Below are 26,705 nucleotides of genomic sequence, written 5' to 3'. Positions count from 1 at the left end.
GCGTTGGTGGTACCTCTCCAGTGCTTTGAGGTGCTTGCTGTACATGGTTTGTGTCTCTGAGGCATACAGCAGGGCGGGTATCACTGCTGCTCTGTAGACCATGAGCTTAGTGTCGGGTTTGAGGTTCTGGTCTTCAAACACTCTCTTCCTCAGGCGACCGAAGGCTACACTGGCACACTGAAGGCGGTGTTGGACTTCGTCATCGACGTCTGCCCTTGTTGACAGTAGGCTCCCGAGGTATGGAAAGTGGTCCACATTGTCCAAGGCCTTGTCGTAGATTTTGATAATCGGGAGGGCAGTACTGTGTGTCGGGGGCAGGTTGGTAGAGGACCTTTGTCTTACGGATGTTTAGTGTAAGGCCGGGGTCAAGCAAGGCTGTGTCATCGCACCAATGCTCTTCTCGATCTTCCTTGCTACAATGCTGCATCTCACCCTCAGTAAGCTCCCCGCTGGAGTGGAGCTAATTTACAGAACAAACGAGAAACTGTTCAACCTCCATCGCCTCCAGTCCAGATCCAATGTCGTCCCACCCTCTGTCGTCGAATTACAGTATGCAGATGACACTTGCATCTGCGCTCACTCGGAGGTCGAACTCCAAACCATCGTTAACACCTTCACCGAAGCGTACGAGAGAATCTTATATGTTTCAATGAGATCATCTCTCATTCATCTAAACTCCAGAGAGTATAGCCCCAATCTACTGAATCGCTCCTCAATCTACTGAACCTTCGTTGCACTCCCTCTAAGGCAAGTATATCCTTCCTTAGGTAAGTAGTCCGAAACTGTGCACAGTACTCCAGGTGTGGTTTTGCCAAAGCCCTGTATAATTGTAGCAAGACTTCCTTACTCTTATACACCAACCCCTTGTAATGAAGACCATTTCCCTTCCTAATTGCTTGCTGTACCTGCATGCTAACTTTCTGTTAATTGGTATAATGGCTAAAGTTGATAGGAAGCGTGCACAGTTGTAATATTTTTATTTTATAATTAGTTTATTTGCAACCCAGTCAGAAAAATCTGTTTCTCTTTTGCAGAGGGTTGTGAATCTTTGGAATTCTCTGCCCCAGAGGGCTGTGGATGCTGAGTCTTTGAGCATAGTCAAGGCTGAGACCGATCGATTTTTGGACTCTCGGGGAATCGAGGGATATGGAGATCGGCCATGATCTTATTGAATGGCGGAGTAAGCCCGAGGGCCATATGGCCGACTCCTGCTCTTATTTCTTATGTTCTTATGATAATCTTTCTCTGACACTTTCTCTTTCACTCTCTTTCTCACTCCCTCACTCTTCCTCTCTTCGTTGTCTCTCTCACTCACGTTCTCCTGTCTTTTTCTCATTCTCTCTCTGTCCATTTCTCTCCTCTTTCTCTGACTCTCTCACTTTCTCTCACAATTCACAATTCAAATCGCTTTATTGGCATGATAAGTTACATCTTATGTTGCCAAAGCATCAAAATACATTTATGGTTGAGCACATAAACGCAGTTCTATTCATACAGTGTATAAACAGGTATATCCCTGAGTGTATAAATATACATTCGCATTGTTTATATATATTCATTTCTTAGTTTACTGGTTGTCCCTCTGTTCATGGCAAGCTGTAACATAGTGTGCCGCCAGTGTTACACAGCTTCTCTCCTCTCCCAGTAGGAATGGGAGTTTTTGGTTGTCATTCAGATTTCTGAATTCAGGGCATATTTGTGAGAATTTTTGGTAGAAATTCTCCCTGATGTCCTGATATTTTCCACAGGCTGTGAGGAAGTGCATCTCTGTCTCCACTTTCTCTCTCTCCTCTTCCCCCCCCACCTCAGTTAATTAAATTTTCTCATTACAACACAGCAGGAAGTCAGTAGTGTTTATTGGAAGTTTTGAGTCATACTAAGCTCGATTTTCTGACTGTTACATGAATGGCTTAATGAGAAAGAACTTGCATTTATCTAACACCTTTCACATTCACAGGGCATTCAAAAGGCTGAACAGCCAATTAATTGCTTTTTGAAGTGTAGCTGCTGTAGTAGTGTAGGCATATGCAACAGCCAATTTACACACGATGAGATCCCACCTGCACCGATGAGATAAACTTAAAAAAGAAAGACTTGCATTTCTATAGCGCCTTTCACGACCACCGGACGTCTAAAAGCGCTTTACAGTGGAGTCACTGTTGTAATGTGGGAAACGCAGCAGCCAATTTGCGCACAGCAAGCTCCCACAAACAGCAATGTGATGATGACCAGATAATCTGTTTTAGTGATGTTGGTTGAGGGATAAAGAAGAAGAAGACTGGAGTGTCAGCCAAGATTTATGTGCTCAAGTCCTTGGAGTGGGAATTGAACCCATAACCTTCTGACTCAGAGGCGAGTGTGCTACCCACTGAGCTACAGCTGACCAGTTAATCTGTTTTTTAGGTGAATATGTACTCTGACGACACCCAGCTCTACCTCATTACCACTTCTCTTGAACCCTCCACAGTCTCTAAATTGTCTGCCAGCTTGTCCGACATCCAATTCTGGATGAGCAGAAATTTTCTCCAATTAAATATTGGGAAGACCGAAGCCATTGTTTTCGGTCCCCGCCACAAACCCCGTTCCCTAGCCACCAACTCCATCCCTCTCCCTAACATCTGTCTGAGGCTGAACCACACTGTTCGCAACCTTGGGGTCATATTTGACGCTGAAATGAGCTTCCGACCACATATCCGCAGCATAACTAAGACCGCCTATTTCCACCTCCGTAACATCGCCCGCCTCCGCCCCGCCTCAGCTCATCTACTGCTGAAACCCTCATCCATGCCTTTGTTACCTCTAGACTTGACTATTCCAACACACTCCTGGCTGGCAGCCCACATTCCACCCCACGTAAACTTGACGTGATCCAAAACTCGGCTGCCTGTGTCCTAACTCGCACCAAGTCCCGTTCCCCCATCACCCCTGTGCTCGCCGACCTACATTGGCTCCCGGTTAAGCAATGCCTCGATTTCAGAAGTCTCATCCTTGTTTACAAATCCCTCCATGGCCTCGCTCCTCCCTATCTCTGTAACCTCCTCCAGCCCCACAACCCCCCGAGATATCTGCGCTCCTCTAATTCTGCCCTCTTGAGCATCCCTGATTATAATCGCTCAACCTTTGGTGGCCGTGCCTTCTGTTGTCTGGGCCCTAAGCTCTGGAATTCCCTTCCTAAACCTCTCCGCCTCTCTACCTCTCTTTCCTCCTTTAAGACGCTCCTTAAAACCTACCTCTTTGACCAAGCTTTTGGTCATCTGCCCTAATTTATCCTTATGTGGCCCGGTGTCAAATTTTTTGTCTTTTAATATTCTTGGGAAGCGCCTTGGGACGTTTTACTATGATAAAGGCGCTATGTATATGTATATGTTGTTGTTGTTGAATATGGTTGAGGGAGAAATGTTGGCCAGAACACCTGGAGAACTGCCTGCTACCTTGGTGTTGTATTTGACCCTCAGGTGAGCTTCCAACCACATGTCCGCTCCATCACCAAGACCGCCTGCATCCGCCTCCGTAGCATCGCCCGTCTCCGCCCCTACCTCAGCTCATCTGCTGCTGAAACCCTCATCCATGACTGTTATCGCCCCCCAGACTTGAATACTCCAGTTCTGACGAAAGGTCATCCACCTGAAACGTTAACTCTGTTTCTGTCTCCACGGACGCTGCCTGACCTGCTGCGTGTTGCCAGCATTTTCTGTTTTTATTTCAGATAACCAGCAGCTGCAGTATTTTGCTTTTGACTGTTCTAATGCTTTCCTGGCCGGTCCCATCTTTCAGCCTCCGTAAGCTTGAGCTCATCCCAAAACACTGCTGACTGCTGAGTCCCGTTCACCCATCACCCACCTGTGCTCGCTGACCTACATAGAAACATAGAAGATAGGAGCAGGAGTAGGCCATTCGGCCCCTCGAGCCTGCTCCGCCATTCAATGCGATCACGGCTGATCATCCAAATTCAGTACCCTGTCCCTGCTTTCTCCTCATATCCCTTGATCCCTTCAGCCTCAAGAAATATATCTAACTCCTTCTTGAATATATTTAATGAATTGGCCTCAACTGCCCTGTGTGACAGAGAATTCCACAGGTTCACCACTCTGGGTGAAGAAACTCCTCCTTATCTCTGTCCTAAATGGCTTGCAATCGACATTCAATATTTATGCAGGTTACACACTGGAACCCAAAAGTAGACGCCGTGTTTACAGCCTGCTAGTCAAGTGTATTACATTGTGTTTGGACTGAGCAATGCAAGACCAATTTCCACTACCGTTTGCATTGTATAATATTAATGAGACTATCATATTACCAGGGAGATGACTAATTAGAATCACACAGCTTAGAATAAACTCGAAAATGCAATTGTATAGCAGCCACATGCTCAGAAACAGCCCATTACATTCATACCCGCCACGTTTACATAGGAACGCTGGTTAGGCCTCAGCTGGAATATTGTGTCCAATTCTGGGCACCGCACTTTAGGAAGGATGTCGAGGCCTTGGAGAGGGTGCAGAGGAGATTTATTAGAATGTTACCAGGGATGAGGGACTTCAGTTATGCGGGGAGACTGAAGAAGCTGGGCTTGTTCTCCTTGGAGCAGAGAAGATTAATAGAGGTGTTCAGAATTATGAGGGGTTTTGATAGAGTAAATAAAGAGAAACTGTTTTCACTGGTGGGAGGGTCGGTAACCAGAGGACACAGGTTTAAGGTAATTGGCAAAAGAACTAGAGGAGAGTTGGGAGAATTCTTTTTGCGCAGCGAGTTGCTGTGATCTGGAACGCACTGCCTGAAAGGGCAGTGGAAGCAGATTGAATAGTAACTTTCGAAAGGGAATTGGATAAATACTTGAAAAGGGAAAATTTGCAGAGCTCCAGGGAAAGGGCAGGGCGAGTGGGACTAATTGGAGAGCTCTTTCAAAGAGCCGGCACAGGTACGGTGGGCCGAATGGCCTCCTTCTGTGCTGTAAGGGGGGAAGAAAATGGGGGAAAAATTCAGTTGTTAGCGCCACCCGTTAACACCTTAAGAGGGCGCTAAGTGGAGCGCAAACCAACTAGCACCCGGGTGCGGCGATATCTGCGCCTCTCGCGAAATTGAGCGGACATTTTGCGGCAGCGCTAAACAATACCGCCCGATCTCCTGCGTACACAGATCTGGGCCTAGAAATTCCCTTGGGTTTGCGCCCATTTAGGGGCGCAAGAGTGGGTTGCGCCGGAAGTTGCGTGGCCGCTGAAATTAGGTGGGCCTTTAAATCGGCGTAAGCAGGTAGCGCTGCGCCGGCACCGATGACGTCATCGGTGTGCGCAGCGCCCCGGTACTGCCCGAAACCACGCCGATCCCCATCTTCAGTAGCGGCCGCCTCTTCCCTGGCGGCCGCTAACAACGTTTTGAAAACCTGGCCGTGCTGCAGCCTTAGAGGCGCTATTTAAAGCGGAGGTGCGGCTGGCCGCTTTTTCGGCGGCCGCCTGCCCGCACCTCCTTCCCTGGCCTCCTCCACCACCCCCCCCGCGGCATTGCCGGCTGGTTTCCGTGGAGCCCGGCACTTCGCCGTTGTGCCGGGCTCTTTTGCCGGCACTTTCAACGGGGCTCCGGCCGTTGCAGGCACCTCCCCCTTAAGAGAAGGGGGAGGCCTGCAGTACAGCAGCCTGCCACACTGCATCGGGTGGTGCAGCGGGACCGGCAGCGCTGAAATTCACTTTCAGCGCCCCAAGCGGGGCGGGCACACCCTGTACCAGCGCCCACTTTCGCTTTGGGGCGCTGAAAGTGAATTTGGGGCGGGCACAACTGGCTCGGCGGCGGGCGCTAAATTTCCGGCGCAAACGTGCTGGCGGGGCGTCACCGAATTTATAGGCCCTTGACATTATTCGAGCGTGCAACGCCCTTGGGGCGCCCTGGACTGGAAATTCAGTGGCGCCCCCCGCCTTTCTGCCTGGCGCTACCAACGACAGGTTGATTGGAACGCATCCCAGTCGCTGTGGGGCTGGGGGGGGGGGCTGCTATTTAAAGGGGGCCTCTTCCTGGCTTTTGTGTGGTAGCCATTTTTGCACCACTCGTTCTGAGAGAGAGAGAGAGATTGGCAGAGAGACAAAAGAGAGAAAGAGAGACTTCTGCATTGAGCCAACGCTGTCTGAGGTAGTTTTGGCTTCTGACCATAACTTTGCAGGTACTTTGCTTTTTGACCTTCATAACTTTCATTGGCGAGGTACTATGGGGGCTGCAATGGATGGGAACGTCGTCCTTCTCCATCACATTCGGAGGGCACAGAGACGCAGAGAGAGAGTGGCAATCATGGCATGACGGAGGAGGGCCAACAGGTCTCGGTACAGGAGACCTTACCCTCCCAGGGTTTTTCGCCAACAGTTCTCCAACATTAATATGTTTGAGGAGCAGTGTTTGCGAAGGCTGCGATTCAGCAAGGAGGTGGTCACTGAGCTGTGCCACCTGCTTCAGCCAGATCTGCAGCCTCAACTGAGGAGCAGGATGGCTCTGTCAGTGGCAGTGAAGATAACAGTGGCTCTCAACTTTTATGCCACCGGCTCATTTCAATCAGCTACTGGGGACATCGGCAATATCTCCCAGCTTGCGGTGCATTGCTGCATCTGTCAGGTAACAAATGCCCTCTTTAAAAGGAGACGAGAGTACATCTCTTTCCCCATGACCCCGGACAAGCAGCAAGAACGCGCAACGGGCTTTGCTAGGATAGCGGGCTTCCCCATGGTGCAGAGCACCATTGACTGCACGCCTATGGCTTTGCGGGCGCCGCAAGAGAATGCCGAGGATTTCCGCAACCGAAAGGGCTTCAAACGTCCAGTTGGTCTGTGACCACAGACGGCTGATACTCGCTGTCAATGCCCACTTTCCAGGCAGCAGCCACGATGCCTTCATCCTGCGCCAGACTTCTGTGGCAGCTGCGATACAACGAGAGCCATCAAGCTACCAGGAACATCGTTGAGCACACAACCGGCGTGCTCAAGCAACGGTTCCGCTGTCTGGACCATTTTGGAGGAGCCCTGCAGTACTCGCCTGAGCGAGTCTCCCACTCATTGTTGTGTGCTGCATGCTGCATAACCTTGCAATCCTCAGGACCCAGCCAATGCCACTAGACATTGGAGCACCACCAGAGGAGGAGGAGGAGGATGATCATCAGCAGCAACAAGGCGGGAGGGAGGCACAAAGTGGAAGGGCCGTCCATCAAAGGCTCATAGCAAGTCGCTTCTAGGCCCCCTTCTGAGGGAATGGCTTCTGCCATTCAAACAACCTGAATGAAACCATCCCGCAACCTCTAAGTCGGTCATGGCAACAATGAGTGCAAAGACCAAACATGTACATTTTAAATACAGACACTTCTTTATTTCACAAACTCTGTGTGTCTCATTTCCGCATGACAAAGTAATAGAAAGAAACACAAAAAAAAACAATCATTCACATAACTGGCTCTCACAACCTGGAGACAATGTCCAAAACAGTAACAAAAATTTGACCACGAACCTCGGCCTTCAATGAAACAATGAAAAACATTTTGCCACACCTACTTTTTGCCCTTCGAGGGTGATCTGCTTTCTTTGCGAAATTGCCCCCTTCCCACCCTGCAGCTCCTCCGCAATGGGACCCCAGTGGCTGGAGCAAGGCTGCGGGAAGGCTGCTGAGTGTCAGAAACTGAGACTGCAGATGCCCTTGAGGGATGGCTTAGACCAGCTATGGGCCTGGAGGGCCCGGCTGAAGACTGCACCAACTCTGCATGGGCGGCAGCAGTCTGTCCTACAGGCAGTGGCAACTGCAGTGGAGAAGTGCCAGTGCTGGCAGCAGGAATGCTGGCATCTTGAGAGAGGACAGCAACTCCCTGCTCGACCGACACACTGGCACTCCAATGGGGCAGCACTTCAGCATCCGGAGCAATCTGATGGAGCACAGATTGCTGGCCTGCTGCGGCGTGGTGAGAGCCCTGGGGAAATGTGCCCGATCTAGCGAGGGTGGCAGCAGTCAGTGCTCGCGTGGCCTCAATCTGTGTCTGCATGAGACCAGCCACTGACTGCATTGCAGCACTTAGCATTTGCGTGGCAGCCGCCTGTGCTACGGCGAAGTACTTCACACTCCTTGCCAGTGATTCAATGGATTCCGGCAACCCTGCCACTGCAGCCATGAGCTCACTGTGCCTTTGCTTCGCCTAGGCTCTCATTTCAGCGAGGACCCACTCCTCGTCTGCGTCCAGTGCAGCAGGACTCGAGGCCATACTCTCCCTCCGGGGAGAAATCCCCCAAGCTTCCCTACCCCCATCGCATTGCTGCAGCCTGCTGGGTCCTGGAGCTTCACCTTCATCAGACCATTCCCCCCTGCTCCCTTCCAGGGAAGGCGTGTCCCAAGTATGGGCATGGGCTGCCTTGGTTGAGGGTTGCGCTGATGGTCCGGCTTCCTCTTCCTCCTCTCCTTCAGCTTCACTCTCACTGGCAGCTTGAGGGCCCGTCTCCTCACCTGGTGAATCACCATCTGAAAGCAGGGAGGTACAAGAGTGGCTTTAGCGTGAGGACAGGGTGGCAGCAAGGGAGGCATGAGTGCAGCGATTTAGTGAGTTGGATTGAAAGTGTCAAAGGCTGCTGTTGTGAGGAACAAGTGGAAGGAGAGAGGACAAAAAGGTGATGACCTTAGCATTGCTGTCCAGAATGGGGTCGGCGTCTCCAGAGGCGACGGGACCAATCACCCGGCTTGCCACAATCCTGTGGACGCGCTCCTCAAGATCGCTGAGGGGTTGAAGCTGAGGCCGCCCTCCACTGGTGCGTTGCTGCTGTCTCCTATTATGAGACAGCTTGGCCTGCAAGAAAAAGGACGGCGTCTGAGTAAATATATAGCCATGGTCTTGCCTGATGTGCCTCCCATAGTTGAATAGCCCTTACTGTATACAGCCATGGTCTTGCCTGATGTGCCTCCCATAGTTGAATAGCCTTTACTGTATGCAAAGCGTGGAATGTGCGTGTGTGTTTGATGAAAGGGCCATTGGTGTTGGATGAGTGTTGGGTATTGGGGCTTTCAAGACCCTCTGGCCATAAATTGAGGTGGAGATGGAGGGATGAAGAGGTTTTGAAAAAAAAAGGCACTGACCCTGACGACCCGAGTGAGGTCGTTGAACTTTTTCCTACATTGCACATGGGTCCTAGGCACCATGCTGCTTGAGGACACTCTCTGAGCCACCTCCCTCCACACTCTTCTGTACTCGCGTGGCAAAGGCCTCCTGCCACTCTTTGGGTACAGAATGGATCTTCTGCGCTCCACCCCGCGAACCAGATGTAAGGATTTGGGGGCTTCTTTAAACTGGTTTAAAGTAATTTTCCTGGTCTTGCAGCCTTTGCCTGCAATCAGACCAATTTACAAATAAAACCAATTTTAAAACAGTGGTTTCGAATCGCTACCCCACCTTCCAGTTCTGACTGCAGGGCTTATAATTATTGATATTAAAACAGACACGTAGTTTGGATGAGAGAGAAAAAAATCAAGTTTTATTAACTAAAAGAAACTATAATCAAAATATCAAACTATCCCACACGAACACAGTAAAATTGTAAAACTATATAACGGGGGTTGCAGACGGTGAAAATGAGGGATACAATGGCTACAATGTTATTTAAACAATCTTAGCAATTCCCTTAAATCACCATCCCCCAAACTCCTTAACTAGGTTGCTTTTCTGAGGAGTCAGAACACCCTGCTCACCTTTGGTGCAGCGAAGTAAGAGCGAGAGAGCTAGCTTCTCAGCCGCTATTTTTATACCTGGTGAGGTCCTGTCGTTCTGCCTTGCAAGGGCTGTGTGCAAAATTCCCCACCCAAAAGGGTCCAATACACAAGAGAAAGCTGTGATTGGCTAACTCAAAGTGGTTAGATTGGGTTAATGTGTCTTCCGGAGCTCCCTGGGCTGAAACAAAAGGGAGATACAACTGCTCTATTGTCCAGTGCTGGGTGATTTAAAACCCATTCAAATGTTAAACGTTTCCCATTCAAGGTACAAAAGTCTCTTCTGCAGTTTAGATGTATCCACTCGATATACAAACAAATGCTAATAGCATTCAATTGCTTTGTAAACAAAGCGTTGCCCTTTGTCTTCGGCCATGTGGTGACAGCCATTTTTATCCCTGGAAATTTAAAAGCACATCGCCCAGGGATTCTTTAATCAAAAAAATGAAACTTCAGAACTGTAAATTATTGCGAATTCTTACACAGAGCCTCCAAAGCCCGCTCGCAGAAGCACTGCGCTCGCTCCCTGGCCCTTTCCATCGTGTCTGGCTGCTAGATTTAGCCACAGGTCTGCCCAGGCCGAGATTCAAGGCTCCAGTGAGCAGGGTGTGGCTGCAGAGCAAGATCGACCCTCCCCTTTAAGAACTGACCGGTGCCAGTGTGTCTGTGTTCAATCGCTAACTGACAGCAGCTGCGCTGCGCCCGCCCTCTGAGGTAGCGCCTCACTCCTCAGCCTTAGCACCTTAAGACAGGTGTGAAGCGCCTGATTTAGTGCTCCAATCACCTCCAGGGCTGATAAAAGCCAAGTTTGCAGTCGGAGGCGATAATTAGCGCCAGGCGCTAAACTTTGCGCCCGGCCGATAATTGCGCCCCAAATGGGGCGATACCGAATTTCTCCCCCAATATCTTTTATCATCAATAAATAAAAGGAGGAAAAGCGAAAGGAAAGAAGAATTAACGAACAAGTTTGTGGATCTTAAGCACATCCTGCAAATTCATCATGGAAAGTGTTGAGTCTGTGTTTTCAAATGTAGTTATGCTGAATAACAGGACACAGACTACAGAAATAATGAAACAGGTCTTTAGTGAGTGAGGGTCATGGCTGAACTGGGATACACTTTGCTCTGCAGGGTTTATATACCGGTGTGGTCACCACCGGTACTACAATGTACAGGAGCCATCAAAAAGTAGTACATCACCTTAAGGTATCCTCTTAAGGTAGTACAGGTTACATACACTACAATTCCTCCCCTTTTAGCTTAACAGTGTACACCCCAAATTAAACATTACATGGATAACATATATACAATTTTCACACAAAACTGTTCAAAGATTCAGTCTCTGAGGAGGCCTCCTGATCCGGGCCGGATAACGCCTTTTAGGGGTCTCTGGTTCTCGTTGCTGGGGTGACTCATCCATTTGATCTCCTATGGATTGAACATCATCATTTACGTTCGAGTCTGAGGTAGATGCTACAGGCTCAATAATTTCTTCAACTGGTGTCTCTGCCGTAGACATGGGGTCGACCCTTGTTCTCGATTCCACAAGTTGGTCAGCATGACGTCGTATTACGTTCTCTCCAACGTCTACCGTGTACATCAAGGGTCCTTGTCGGGCACGAATTGTTCCGGATTGCCATTTATCATCCCTATAGTCCCTGGCCAACACTGGTTGTCCTATTTCGAAACTCTGAGTGGCCTTGTTATTTACGTGCTGGAATTGCTTGTTTTCGACTTCCCTTCGCACATTGGGTTTTAACAAATCCAACCGGGACCGGAACCTCCTGTTATAGAACATTATGGCAGGGCTTTGATTTGTCACTGCATGCGTGGCGTTTCGATATGCCATCAGGAAATTGTCCACCTTGTGTTGTAGTGGAATATGGTCTTCGCTCATGGCCTTTATCGCCTTTTTGAACGTTTGTACAAATCTCTCGGCCAACCCATTTGTAGCCGGATGATATGGGGTAGATGTATAGTGTTTCACCCCATTCTTTTTCATGAATTTCTGGAATTCTTCTGACACGAACTGTGGTCCGTTGTCTGAACATATTTGTTCCGGCAACCCATTCCTTGCAAATATGGTTCTTAGAACTGCGATCGTCTTCTCAGAGGTAGTGGTCGACATCTTAATCACTTCTGGCCATTTAGAATGTGCGTCTACTGCTATCAAAAACATGGAATCCATAAATGGACCTGCAAAGTCGATATGCACACGTTGCCATGGGGTTGAAGGCCATTCCCACGGATGCAGTGGTGCAATTGGAGGTGCATTTTGAACTTTCTGGCACCCTGAGCAGCTTTTAGTCAGATCCTCTATTTGTTTGTCGATATCTGGCCACCACACATAAGCCCTAGCAAGGTTTTTCATCTTGACTCCCCCCAGATGACCTTCATGCAATTCCTTCAGAACTCTCTCCCTTAATTTAGGAGGAATAATCACCCTTGTTCCATACATCAATGTTCCTTGACATACGGACAGCTGTTCTCGTCTGGCTGAGAATGCTGGTAACAGTGGGTCGCCATGTGCTGGCCATCCCTTCACTGTCAAGTCATAGACCCGAGACAGTGTCGGGTCGTTTCGGGTCTCTCTCTCAATACCCGCATTGGTGACTGGTAAGCATTCGATGATGGTCGAGTGAAATATCTCGACAGGGTCAACTGCCGGTGCCTCTTCCGCTGTAGGTAGTGGTAGGCACGACAGCCCATCAGCATTACCATGTTGCTTTGTACCTTTGAATTCGATATCATATTGATGTGCCCCTAGGAAAAGGGAGCATCTCTGAAGCCTCTGCGCCGTCATTACCGGAACACCCTTCTTAGGGTTGAAAATGGAAACCAACGGCTGGTGATCTGTCAGCAGCGTAAACTTTTGGCCTTGCAGGTAATGGTTAAATTTCTTAACTCCCCACACGAGGCTGAGAGCCTCCCTATCTGTCTGAGCGTAGTTGCGCTCTGCGGAGGTCAATGATCTGGATGCGAACGCGACTGGCCTTTCCGAGCCATTTGGAAACTTATGTGAGAGCACTGCCCCGATACCAAATGGAGAAGCATCACAAGCTAAGCGAATAGGCAGCGTTGGGTTAAAGTGAGCCAACACTTCCTTAGAGGTGATCAGTGCCTTGCTCTTTTGAAAAGCCCGCTTACAATCATCGCTCCACTTCCATGGTATTCCCATTTGCAACAGAGTGTTCAGCGGGTGTAACACCGTGGATAAATTTGGAAGAAACTTGTGGTAATAGTTAACCAACCCAAGGAACGACCTCAACTGGGATACATTTTCCGGAGCAGGAGCTTTCACAACAGCTTCGATTTTGTCAGGTGACTTATGGAGCCCCTCCTGGTCAATGACGTGGCCGCAGTACGAGATTCGCTTTTGAAAGAACTCACATTTCTGGCGATTAACTCTGAGCCCATATTCTTTCAATCTGGTGAGCACCTGCTCCAAATTCGCGAGGTGATCCTTATCATCTCCTGTAATCAGGATGTCGTCCAGGTAGCATTGTGTGCCTGGAATTCCCTGCAATACCTGCTCCATGGCCCTTTGCCAAATCGCTGGAGCTGATGCCACTCCAAAAAACAGTCTATTATACCGATATAAACCCTTATGTGTGTTGATCATGAGATACTGGCGTGACGCTTCATCAACTTCCATCTGTAGGTACGCCTGCGCCAGGTCTATCTTGGTGAAGTGTTTCCCGCCAGACAGCGAAGCGAAGATATCTTCAATCCGCGGAAGCGGATATTGCACCGTGTGAAGAACCGGATTAACAGTGATCTTGAAATCGCCACAGATGCGAACCTTCCCAGGTTCCCCCGGCTTGTTGCTCAACGAACGCTTCATGACAGGAACAATGGGTGTGGCCCATTCGCTCCAGTCCACCTTGGACAGTACTCCTGAACGTTCTAGCCCTTCCAGCTCTGCTTCCACAGCAGGTCGTATCGCATAAGGTACCGGTCTGGCTTTGAAAAATTTTGGGTTTGCATGTTCTTCAACCTTGATGTTTGCCGTAATTCCTTTCAGTGTTCCCAGTCCCTGTTGGAACACCTCCTTAGCATCGTCTAATATTTTGGACAGTCGTTTAGGTTTGACATCGTCCTCTTTACAGGCATCTACAGTCAGTGCTTGTATGGAATGCCAGTCCACATTTATTCTCCAGATCCATTCCCGTCCCAGTAGTGGCGGACCTCCATCAGGTAACACATACAAGTCCATGTTCTGACTTTCTTTACCATTGTAGACCACATTTACTTTTATCTTTCCTTTGGGGTATACTATTTGCCCCGTGTATGTTTTCAATACAATCTCCGTATCCCTCAGGGGAATGTGCGAGAATAACCTTTTGTAATCTTGCTTATTCATGACCGTTAATGCCGATCCAGTGTCCAATTCCATCTTCACTTGGACTCCTGCTATCCGAAGCACGACCCAGATAGTTTGGTAGTCTGCTGTGTTACTCACATTATGTATTTTTAGACAACCCAGTTCCTTACTGCTGGAGTCTGAATCCATCTTCTGTTCATCCGAACTGTTCTCTGTCACCTTGTGTACTTTTTTGTACTTCTCCTGCGGCGACTTTTTGCTGCTGGTCTTCTTTCCTGACCGGCATACTCTCGCTATGTGACCAAGTTTGCCACATTGCCTGCATTCTTTATCTTTGAACCAGCACTGGTTCTGGTCATGCGTTGTCCTTCCGCAACGATAGCACTTTACTGCGCCCAATGCCATTTCATTGGTGCTGAATTCCAATGGCCTTTGCTGTATCTCTGCAGCGCCTCGTGCTGCTGCCTCGTGCGATGCTGCAATGCTGAAAGCTTTGTCCAGCGTAAGATCCTTTTCCTCTAGCAGTCGCTTCTGGGTTCCTTCCCTTAGGAGCCCACACACAAACTTATCTCTCAGTGCGTCTGCTAGTCCTGTACCGAACTGACAGTACTTTGATAACTTGCGCAGTTCGGTTAAGAATTCAGCGTTGCTTTCTTCTTTGAGTTGAATTCTTTTGTAGAATTTAAATCGTTCCGCTATCAGCAGCGGCGTGGGGCTTAAATGCTGTTGCAGGATAGTAACAATATCCGCGAAACTCTTTCCTACCGGTTTATCTGGTGTTACAAGGTTCCTTAATAACCCGTACGTCTTCGCACCCATCGAGTTTAATAGGGTTAGTGCTTTCTTATCCTCTGGTACCTCATTCGTTGTACAGTAAACTTCGATGCGTTCCACATAAGTGGCCCAATCTTCCACATCGCTATCAAAAGTAGTGATGTTACCCGTTTTTGGCATCCTTGTTGAGTTTCCTTTCCTTCGGATATGATTATTATTTTATTTATTTATTTATTTTTTCAAAATGGCGGCTTCCCGCGCCTGGCGGCTTTTCCCGCGCTTGTCTTCTTCCCCCGCCGACTCAAAATGGCGATTACCGCGCTGTTGCCGTTCTCACCTCCCAGCAGTCCTTTATTTTCCCCTACGCTGCTGCTCTTGTTCCCCGCCGCTCCCGCAGTCCTTGTGGTCATAAACGCTTTCCTGGCTGCTGCGCATCTCTGCCCCGATTGCAGTCCAGCCCCTGACACCGGCTGCAGTCGTGTTCTCCGCCCTTTTCGTCGTTTCCCTCCCCTTCTCTTACTGACAACTCGGCCGACTTCCCCCCCGTGCCGCTCGATCGGGCTTACCCGCCGCTGTCGTCGAAGGGATGCTCACTGATGTTTGACTTCGTGGTCAGCAAACCAACCCGGGTTTCCAATGGCTTCCCGTGCGATGCAGGATGTTGAGGGCGGATGCCCTTTTTCGACGCCCGTTCCTGAGGACGAAGCTTCCTTTGATGCAAAACTGCCGCAAGGTAAGATCAGACTCGTCGCCACTGTTGAGTCTGTGTTTTCAAATGTAGTTATGCTGAATAACAGGACACAGACTACAGAAATAATTAAACAGGTCTTTAGTGAGTGAGGGTCAGGGCTGAACTGGGATGCACTTTGCTCCGCAGGGTTTATATACCAGTGTGGTCACCACCGGTACTACAATGTACAGGAGCCATCAAAAAGTAGTCCATCACCTTAAGGTATCATCTTAAGGTGGTACAGGTTACATACACTACAGAAAGTGGAGCAAAAAATAGATGTTATCAAAAAATAGATACCTCCCTCCATCCTGGTGGGAACTGGGTGGTCTGGGAACAGTAAGAGAGTCTACTTACCGCACCTTTTCTGCCCTGTGGCTATCATAATGTTGGGCACCTGAGGCGCCCGCCTGACTCGGGTGGCAGCCTCCTGACTTTATGCTAATCAGGGCCCTCTAAATCGGAGCCTGAAGCCCTGTTTACTGCTCAACTCAGTAGAAGCTGTCAGACCAGAAGAGGAGGTCCTCCATGGTAAACAAAAAAAACCCTTAATTTTGTGGGGCCAGGAGGCAAGTGAAATCACCGCTCACAGAGTCTTGTATACCTTTCTATTCCATCTTCATTGTCAGCCTATCCCATAGCCTCAGTATTGAAGATAATGGCACATTGACTGGCAGAATATGAGCATGGAACAACCCACTTCTCATCAGAATTGCTTTTTTAGTAAACGGGAGCAGTAGCAGGGGATTAGTACTGCAAATCACATCGAGAAGACAAAGGCAAAAGTGAGCGCACGAAACAACACCCTGAATAAGCTCACTAACACAAGATGGGGAGCAAGCCCGAAAACATTGCGAACCAGTGCACTTGCTCTTTGCTATTCCACTGCCGAATATGCCTGCCCTGCATGGGAAAGGTCTACTCATGCCAAGAAGATGGATGCCGTTCTGAATGCAAGCTGCCGATTTATCACAGGTTGCTTAAAAAAACAAACAAACACCAACAGCCTATATATCCTGGCGGGTATCACTCCCCCTGATATAAGAAGAACGGTAGCCAGCAAGAAAGAGCGACTCCGTCAAACATCAGATGAGAGGCACCCTCTGCATTGTCATACACCTACACCCAGCCGCCTAAAGTCAAGGAAGAGCTTCATGAACAGTGTTGTTCCATTACAATCAACCTCATCTGAAGCCCGCATCGCCTTGTGGAAAGACCGGCTCGCCAGTCTTGAACAACCCCCAGCGATGGAAATTTTACCTGATGAAAGCCTTCCCCCAGGAGCTAATTGCAACTGGGCAATCTGGAAGTGCCTTAACAGACTTAGGACCGGTGTAGGTTGCTCAAAGGTGTCACTAAGCAAATGGGGATATTCAACCAGCCCGACAACTTGTGAATGTGGAACTGAGGCACAGACTATGCAACATCTCCTGCAATGCCCATCGTTAGAGGAACCCTGCACTGTTGCAGATCTTGCCGAATCCAACAACAAGGCGCAAAAATGTGTCCAGTTCTGGCTGGGCTATGTATAGACTGTCCGTGGACACGATAAGAAGAAGAAGTACTGCAAATGGTAAAAACTATGGATGACCACTATTGTGAATGGAAGGTATAATGGGGATGGTAAATACATATCTCATGTCAAGCATTGGAAACTATTTGCATTTCATATAATCCCAGCCTCTTCTGTTGAGTCCTCTTCATCCTCCATTTTGCTGCCATTTCCAGGCCAAACGCAGGCCATTTTGTCTTTATTCAACTGGGCATGATCCTGAGGGGTTGGCACTGGGCAGCAGGTGACAGCTCAGCTGTTGAAGTGTGGGATATAAACAGTGTTCCACGGAAATTGGTATACAGGATTTCCTATAGTTGTATTATACAGTAGATCTAGCCTTGGCTCAGTCGGTAGCACACGCTAGCATCTGAATCATAAAGGTTGTGGGTTCAAGTCCCAGGCCAGAGACTTGATCACATAATCTAGGCTGACACTCCAGCGTACTACTGAGGGAGTGCTGTGCTGTCAGAGGTACCTTCGTTTAGATGAGGTGTTAAACCAAGGCCCTGTCTGCCTCTCAGGTGGGTGTTTCGGAAGACGAGCAGGGGAGTTCTCCCAGGTATAAAAAACAGAACATGCTGGCAACACTCAATAGGTCAGGCAGCATCTGTGGAGAGAGAAACAGAATTAACGTTTCAGGTCAATGATCTTTCATCAAAACTGGAAAAAGTTAGATATGTAACAGATTTTATGCAGGGGCAGGGACAGGGGGAGAGGAGGAAAGAACAAAAAGGAAAATCTGCGATAGGGTGGAAGGCAGGAGTGATTAAATGACAAAAGGTGTGATGGTTACTATCATATGATCTGTTACATCTCTAATGTTTTCCAGTTCTGACGAAAGGTCATCGACCTGAAACGTTGATGCTGTTTCTCTCTCCACAGATGTTGCCTGACCTGCTGAGTGTTTCCAGCATTTTCTGTTTTTATTTCAGATTTCCAGCATCTGCAGTATTTTACTTTTGCATTAGAGTTCTCCCCGGTGTCCTGGGGCCAATATTTATCCCTCACCCAACATCACTAAAAACAGATTATCTGGTGATTATCACATTGCTACATGTGGGATCATGCTGTGCACAAATTGGCTGCTCCGTTTCCTACATTACAACAGTGACTACACTTCAAAAGTACTTCATTGGCTGCAAAACACTTTGGGGCACCTTGGGGTCATGAAAAGGCGCTATCTAAATGCAAGTTCTTCTTTCTTTAAATTTAAATTCTCTTCCCGCTCCCGCATCGTAACCTCTGGTGTCCCCCAAGCATCTATCCTTGGCCCCTCCTATTTTTCATCTACATGCTGCCCCTTGGCGACATCATCAAACTGCTACACTTGGTAACTTTAATGGGGCGAGAAATATGGGAACATTTGCGCAGAGGGATGAATAGGGACATCAGGGCTCTCACCAGGAGGCTTTACCCTCCGAGGGTATTCCGAGAGAACTTCTCCGACCTTCAATGAAGCGAGGAGCAGTGTAATAAACGGCTCTGCCTCACCAAGGAGGTGGTCACAGAACTCTGCCACCTCCTCCAAATAGACCTCCAGCCCCACACCAGGATGACCTAAAGCCCAGATCCCCTTTGCTCACCACATTCCCACCATTCCATCCCTCTCACAGGCCGTATCGCACCACAAAACTGAAATGACAGACACCAATAAAGAATAGTAAGGAAATTAATACATTTATCAAAAATCAGTGAACACATATTTACATCAAAAATATTAACGATTCAACCTTGTGCAATCCCTTAGTGCCTGGCGTTACTTTGCTTTTGCCTTCTCTAGTGCTCCTATGAAGTGTTGGCCCAGTGGCTGCAGCACGGCTGGTGGAAGGCTGCTGAATGTCCATGTGGGAGACATCAGATGGCCTTGCAGGACGCCCTCGACCAGCTCTGGGCCTGGAAGGCCCGGCTGTAAACTGCACCACCTCAGTATGGGCGGCAGCAGTCTGGGCTGGCGGGATGACAGGCAGCGACAAGGGCAATGACGGAGTGGCAGTGGTGGGAGCAGGAATGCTGTCATCCTGAGAAAGGACAGCAGGGTTCTTGCTCCACTGACCCACTGCCACTCCCCCGGGGCAGCACCTCAGCAACCCTAGCAATCTGTTGGAGCACAGAATGCTGGCCTGCTGCGACACTGTGAAAGCCCTGGTTGACGGTAGTAAACCCAGCCACGATGGCAGCAGTCAGAGATTGCGTGGCATCAAGCTGAGACTCCATGAGAGCAGTCTGAGATTGGATGCCACCAAGCATAGACTGCATTACAGCACTGAGACATAGAAACATAGAAGATAGGAGCAGGAGTAGGCCATTCGGCCCTTCGAGCCTGCTCCGCCATTCAATGAGATCATGGCTGATCATCCAAATTCAGTACCCTGTCCCTGGCTTCTCTCCATATCCCTTGATCCCTTTAGCCTTAAGAAATACATCTAACTCTTTCTTGAATATATTTAATGAACTGACCTCCACTGCCCTCTGTGGCAGAGAATTCCACAGGTTCACCACTCTCTGGGTGAAGAAATTCCTCCTCATTTCAGTCCTAAATGGCTTACCCCTTATCCTTAGACTGTGACCCCTGGTTCTGGACTACCCGGCCATCAGAAACATCCTTCCTGCATCTAGTCTGTCCAGGCCTGACAGAATTTTATAGGTTTCGATGAGATCCCCTCTCAATCTTCTAAACTCCAGTGAGTATCAGCCCAATCGACACAATCTCTCCTCATACGTCATTCCTGCCATCCCAGGTATCAGCCTGGTGAATCTTCGCTGCACTCCTTCCATGGCAAGAACGTCCTTCCTCAGGTAAGGCGACCAAAACTGCACACAATACTCAAGGTGCGGTCTCACCAAGGCCCTGTACAACTGTAGCAAGACATCCTTGTTCCTGTACTCAAACCCTCTTGCTACGAAGGCCAACATACCATTTGCCTTCTTAACCGCCTGCTGCACCTGCATGCTTACCTTCAGCGACTGGTGCACAAGAACACCCAGGTCTCTTTGCACTTCCCCTTCTCCCAATCTATTGCCATTCAAATAATAATCTGCCTACCTGTTTTTGCCACCAAAGTGGATAACCTCACATTTATCCACATTATAGTGCATTTGCCATGTTTCTGCCCAGTCACCCAATCTGTCCAAATCATACTGGAATTTCACGACATCCTACTCACAGCATACCCTCCCACCCAGCTTTGTCACTTCCGCCTGTGCTGCAATGAAAGTTGCCAGATCGCTCATCACATGCAGCATCAGGTTTGGGTTGCTACGGCCTCTGTGGGAGTCAACCATCCTTTGCAGACTGGAAATGATGGGCTCCATGGTGTGTGCAGAGCTCTGTGCTATGTTGGAAGTGGATTCCTCCACGCTCCTTACCATTGCCAAGAGGCTCTCGGGCACCCTTGCCATTGCACCCATCATCTCCTTGTGCATGCCCATTACCCTTCTTCTAAAGACCTCCCCATCATGTTCTTCAACTGAATCCTGTGCAGCAGAACTCGCACACGAACTCGCCCTCTGGGGAGCTGACCCCCGAGCTACCCTTTCCCCCTGGCCTTGCTGCAGCTAACTCGTCCCCGGTGCCTCACCCTGTGCAGATCCCGCTATTATACTAGCCTCTAAAGAACACGTAGTATCTGAGCTGGTGTCTACAGGTGAGAGATGCAGTGACGCGGTGTGTTCTTCGTCCTCTTCTCCCGCCTCGCTCTCTGCGGTGCCCTCAGGGACAGGTTGCTCAGGTGCTTGCTGATTATCTGAAAGATTAAAGGCACAAGAGTCGAGTTAAGGTGAGGGGAAGGGGGCAGGAACGGAGAAATGCAAAACGCTTGTGGGGTGAGGGGGAAGTGGGATGTGAGAAGAAGGAGTAGGGATGAACATACCGTTTTTGTCCCCAAGGGGTCAACGTCGATGGTGGCCGTGACGTCCACCACCTGGCGCCCAATGATCTGCAACACTTGAGTCTCTAGCTCAGACAGTGGTTGGGTGTTGGCTTGTTCCCCGCCTGTGCGCTCCTGCTCCCTCCTGTTGTGAGCCACCTTGGCCTGCAAGAGAAAGGAAAGTGTATGAGTGAGTTGGAGCAATGTGTTTGGGTGATGTGCCTGTCATAATTGAATAGCTGTCATTGTGTGCAAGGTGTGAGATGTGGGTGTGAGTTTGGTAGGTAGAGATTGTTGGTGGCCAAGTGCTGGGGGTGTGGTGCTTTGGCCAGTGTGTGCAGACTGAGGTTCAGATGGTGGTATGTAGCATTTGTTGAAGCATTGACTCACCCTGATCACCCGAGCGAGGTCGGTAAATTTCTTCCTGCACTGTGTGTGGGTACTGGGGACCACAGCGCTTCCCGAGATGTGCTGCATAGTACCTCCCTCCACACGGTGTGGAAGACTTGTGGCAAGGGCCTCCTGCCACTTGCCGGTAGAGCACCGCCCTCCGTCTCTCCACAGTGAAAACCAACGGCTCCAATGCTTCATCAGAGAATCTGCTTCTGCTTGCACTTGCGCTTGCTGAGGCAGCTGCACAGCCAGCAATGCTGAGAATAAGGTGCTGCAGCATCAATGAACCTCCCCTTTATGTAGTGATAAAAGCCTGTGGCAATCATGACTTGCAATTAGGCTGCACTTGATATTGGTCCACCCTTTAAGTCTAACGTCAATGAACTTGGGTTTTAAGACTTGATTTAGGACTCCAATCATTTTATTGAGCAGTGAGCACGAATTTTGTGTGCAGTCTAAAGCATTTACGCCTGGCACTAATTCTCCAACTTTTCTACTGACACCGCCCATTCCTTGGCTATAATGAATTTCTAGCCCTTCAAGAGTGAATCCTAATCCTATAGTGTTGTTGCAAAATAGGGTAATTGGCTACTCATTATAAGACACAGCCCCAGCTCACAAAGGGCTGTAGATTTCTCCAGTTGAGGAGTCTGGCACATCCGCTGGCTAAAATGCCGAGTCCATAACACGCCCTTCTATTTAGGTTCGCATTTGTGACTTTGGTAATGCATTTTTGAAAGGTGTTTTCTTGGTTGGTTATTCCAGGAATGTTATAGAATGATACAGCACAGGAGGAGGCTATTTGGCCCACCGTGCCTGTGCCAGCCCTTTGAAAGAGCTCTCCAATTAGTTCCCCACACTCCTGCTCTTTCTCCATAACCCATGCAAATTAAAAAAAAAATTTTGAAACCAAAAAATTTCAGTTGCTGCATGATGTCACAGTGATGTCACTTGTTGCTATGGTCACTGATAACAGCAAAGGTATTTCAACCAAGGCTCCCATTGGCCAAGCCTTGATTGCCTTATATGTTGCTGAAGTGACGTCCAAATATAATAGCCATTGTTCTGCGTTTGACATTGCTGATTGTGATGTTGTTGCACCTCGAGGTACATATAAAAGCAGCAGGTTTGCAATTATCCCCACTACCGAGGCTGGATGTTGTGGTTGGATTTCCTCCCTCCCTCTCTATATATAGATATGTAATCTTTTGATCTTTACTGATTCCATTGTTTCATCGGTCTAACTTGTTGATTGTTTCTTCAGGCCTCCAAAGAAAAGATGTCAAGAACCTGGGATGTCATTGGGTCTACCTGGAGACGGACGAAGGATGAGACAGACAAGCAGCAGATACAAAGCTATGTGTTACTTTAATGTTTAATTATGTCCTTAGTTTGTCTTGTTTGCAAATAGTATATTGTTTAAAAAAAACAAATGTAGTTATAGATCTGATAACATTTACAAATGTTTTATCAGTTTATATTGTGACTATACATTGTAACACAGAATATTGTCACACGGTATATATTGTCACACTATATATTGTTACACTATATTGTCACACTGCTGACAGTAAAATTGTCACACAGGATACATTGTCACACTTCATACAGTGTACATTGGCATGCTATATATTGTCACACAGTAAATGGTCACACTATATTTTGTCATTATCAGAGTAAACATTATCCGAGTGAACATTGTCAGGGTGAACATTCTCAGAGTGAACATTGTCAGAGTAAACAGTCAGAGTGAACATTGTCAGAGTAAACAGTCAGAGTGAACATTGTCAGAGTGAACATTGTCAGGGTGTAAATTGTCAGTCCACAGTGTACCCGAATGCACTGTGTCGATTTTATCTTCTCATTTGCACAATACACATCCAATCATAGAATCACAGAATAGTACAGCAGAGAAGAATGACATTTCCTGATCACGTCTGCTGTTGTTAGTCCCAGACCCCCACCCTTTCCCTATATCCCTGCAATATTTTCTCCTGCAAGCATTTATGCGATTCCCCTTTGAAGGCTACTATTGCCTATGTATCCAGCACCCTCTCGGGCAGTTCATTCCGAATCCTAAACATCCATTGCATAAAAATTTATTTCCTCCTGTCAGCTCTGGTTCTTTTCCAAACATCTTCAATCTGTGCTCTCTCGTTATCAACCCTTCAGTCATTGGAAACAGTTTCTCTATCTAAACCGTTAAAACACTTCTATCATATCTCCTTAACCTTCCCTGCTCCAAGGAGAACAACCCCGCCTTCTCCAGTCTATCCACGTAACTGTAATCCCTCATCCCTGGGATCTTTCTCGTAAATCTCTTCTGCACCTCTCCAAAGCCTTGATGTGCTTCCTAAAGTGTGGTGCCTAGAATCGAACACAATACTCCAGCAGGGTGGAACTAATGTTTTATATAGGTTTGTATTTTACATAGATACATAGATACATAGAAGATAGGAGCAGGAGTCGGCCATTCGGCCCCTCGAGCCTGCTCCGCATTCAATAAGATCATGGCTGATCCAATCTTGGCCTCAACTCCACTTGCCCGCTCTCTCCCCATACCCCTCGACTCCCCTGTGGTTTAAATATCTGTCAATCTCCGCCTTGAATATATTCAATGACCCAGCCTCCACAGCTCTCTGGGGTAGAGAATTCCACAGATTCACGACCCTCTGAGAGAAGAAATTCCTCCTCATCTCCGTCTTAAATGGGCGACCCCTTATTCTGAAACTGTGCCCCCGAGTTCTAGATTCCCCCACGAGGGGAAACATCCTCTCAGCATCTACCCTGTCAATCCCCCTCAGAATCTTATATGTTTCAATAAGATCAACTCTTATTCTTCTAAACTCCAATGAGCATAGGCCCAACCTGCTCAACCTTTCGTCATACGTCAACCCCTTCATCCCAGGAATCAACCTCGTGAACCTTCTCTGAACTGCCTCCAATGCGAGTATATCCTTCCTTAAATAAGGAGACCAAAACTGTACGCAGTGCTCCAGGTGTGGTCTCACCAACGCCCTGTAAAGTTACATCAAAACTTCCCTACTTTTATACTCCATCCCCCTTGCAATAAAGGCCAACATTCCATTAGCCTTCCTAATTACTTGCTGTACCTGCATGCTAACTTTTAGTGTTTCATGTACTAGGACCCCCAGATCCCTCTGTACCGCAGCATTATGTAGTCTCTCTCCATTTAAATAATAATTTGCTTTTTCATTCTTCCTTCCAAAGTGGATAACCTCACATTTTCCCACATTGTACTCCATCTGCCAAATGTTTGCCCACTCACTGAACCTATCTATATCCCTTTGCAGACTCTGTGTCCTCCTCACAACTTGCTAACCCACCTATCTTTGTAGGGATATAACAGGTAGAGAATAAACTAGTTTGGGAGTAAACTAGGAGACTAGAAGTTTCTACAAGCACCGTAGAACATGGATATCATGTCCTCCTTTGCTAAAGGTTAGCCAGTTAAGCTGGGGTATTCAGACATTCTTGGGAAGATTAGACAGATGCAGATTGAGCTTTCCTGGGCTGTGCTGTGCCGTATGAAATTCCTGGTAGCTTTCATTACTAATCCATTTTTCTTTTCTTTAGAATCTTTTTTATGTATTGTGGTGGGATTCAAGTGTTTGTACTGTATGGTTTCTAAATCACACCTCTTTGATCTGCTTTCAGGGAGACTTGGGATAACAGAACCTCCACAACTGGCACACCAATCAGCTGCAGAACCTCAAGATGGTAACGTATAAAGGAAACCCACTGCCTGCAGTGCCGCCCATCACTTTGTATGGCGCAAATTCCCCACTTACTCTTGTAGTTGTACTCCATTTGTTTTATTCTACAGTTTGACTTGATAGTCTTCAACTGGAGTCTAAAATAATACTCTTGCCAGTGTTGGTAATACAGTCATAATCCCCACAAACAAGGTGACCAGGATAATCCATAAACATAGACCTCTGAGGGCAGATAGTTAGGGCTCTTAATTTTTGGAAAGGCTCTAGGACCTGGCAAGATATAAAACTATTTTAAATTAGGAAAGGATTAGGTGTAGTAGCTTTGAATAAGATACTAAAGTGCATGAGGCAAGCCTACACAGTGAGGAAGGAGAATAGATGCTAACGTTTAGGGAAGGAAATCTTACTCAATCTGGCCGATATGTGACTCCAGACCCACAGCAAATTGTTTGTCTCTTAACTGCCCTCTGAAATGGCCTAGCGAGCCACTCAGCTGTACAGAACTGCTGCGAAAAAAGACCTTCACCACACGGGCTGCTGCAGTGGTTTAAGAAGGCGGCTCACCTACTCAAGAGCAATTAGGGATGGGCAGTAAATGTTGGCTTTGCCAGTCGCGCCCACATCCCGTGAATCAATAAAATAAAAAAATAGAGACAAGCCTACACATTATGTAAGCAGAAAGTATAGAGATGAGTCTGTAAAGTAGGTTAGCAGTGGCAAGTTAAGTATAAAAATTAGGTAGGTAGAAAGTATTTCTTTCTTTACAGTTGCTGCCCTTAGTGACATGCCCTACATTAATTGTGTCTGATTTTGATTCCTCTATGGGGGCATGTTATTGGGTGGGGGGGTTTAAGTAAGTTTGCTAGTAATGCATCATGTGTAACCATGGTCTCCTGGAGCTTTGCTTGACTGCCCTTATGGGGGTCGGGGAGGAATTTCCCAAAGTTTTTCCTGCAATTGGCTGCAGGTTTTTTGCTTTGGTTTTTTGCCTCCCCCAGGAGTTAGCATCACTAGTGGGTTGTGGGGGGGTGGGGGTAGGGGTTTGAGGAGCTGATGTTCAGGGTAAGCGTGGATGGGGTCGATGGAGGTCTTTTCCTAGCCCTCCAATCAAGACAGTCTGGTTAGACTAGCAGGGGAGCGAGTAAAAGAGCTATCGTTCTCCTGTAACCCTAAGTGTCAAATATAAAAGTCCCTCAGTAATATTTAAAATACAATAAAATTTAACAAAACAAAATCGCATCTTTGTCCTGTGCTCTTTTTTCTTCAATGCATTACTCTTATCACTCTGCATCTTAGGCTGCGATTTACGTACAGGTAAACAAACGCTCGTGGCACAATGGGGAGTTCTAAGGCAGCCTCATCCCCTGCGACAAACCCCCAATCAATATGAAAGCTCTGCTCAAAAGCTATCAGGTCAGGAGACAATCTGAGGGCTTACCTGAAAAAGATCAAAAAGAACAAAAGAACATGAGGGCGATTTTCCCCAGATACTTTAGGTGCTAAAGAGCCTCCAAGATGGAAAGGGGTGGGTCTTAAGCTGCAATGCTGGTTTTGCCCACGTTTAGCGCAAGACGCCATCTCGGTAAAGACGTCAAAGCACGCGCTAGGAACGGCTGCCCGGA

The 26,705-nt window shown here is 47.9% G+C and overlaps 1 long non-coding RNA gene across 1 annotated transcript; it reads left to right on the top strand.

Annotated features, from left to right (window-relative positions):
* The first annotated feature begins 339 nt into the window (after positions 1-339).
* Positions 340-26,320, top strand: LOC147114364 (uncharacterized). Its single transcript, XR_015079410.1, has 2 exons — positions 340-1,180; positions 22,611-26,320. It is a non-coding gene; the product is annotated as an uncharacterized LOC147114364 (long non-coding RNA).
* Positions 26,321-26,705: the final 385 nt, after the last annotated feature.

Source organism: Somniosus microcephalus, chromosome 8 (genome assembly GCF_052327205.1).
Source record: "Somniosus microcephalus isolate GS21.2 chromosome 8, FLI_Smic_1.0, whole genome shotgun sequence".
Classification (NCBI taxonomy): domain Eukaryota; kingdom Metazoa; phylum Chordata; class Chondrichthyes; order Squaliformes; family Somniosidae; genus Somniosus; species Somniosus microcephalus.
Note: the sequence above shows the minus strand (reverse complement) of the source record. Positions and strands in the feature narration are given on the sequence as shown.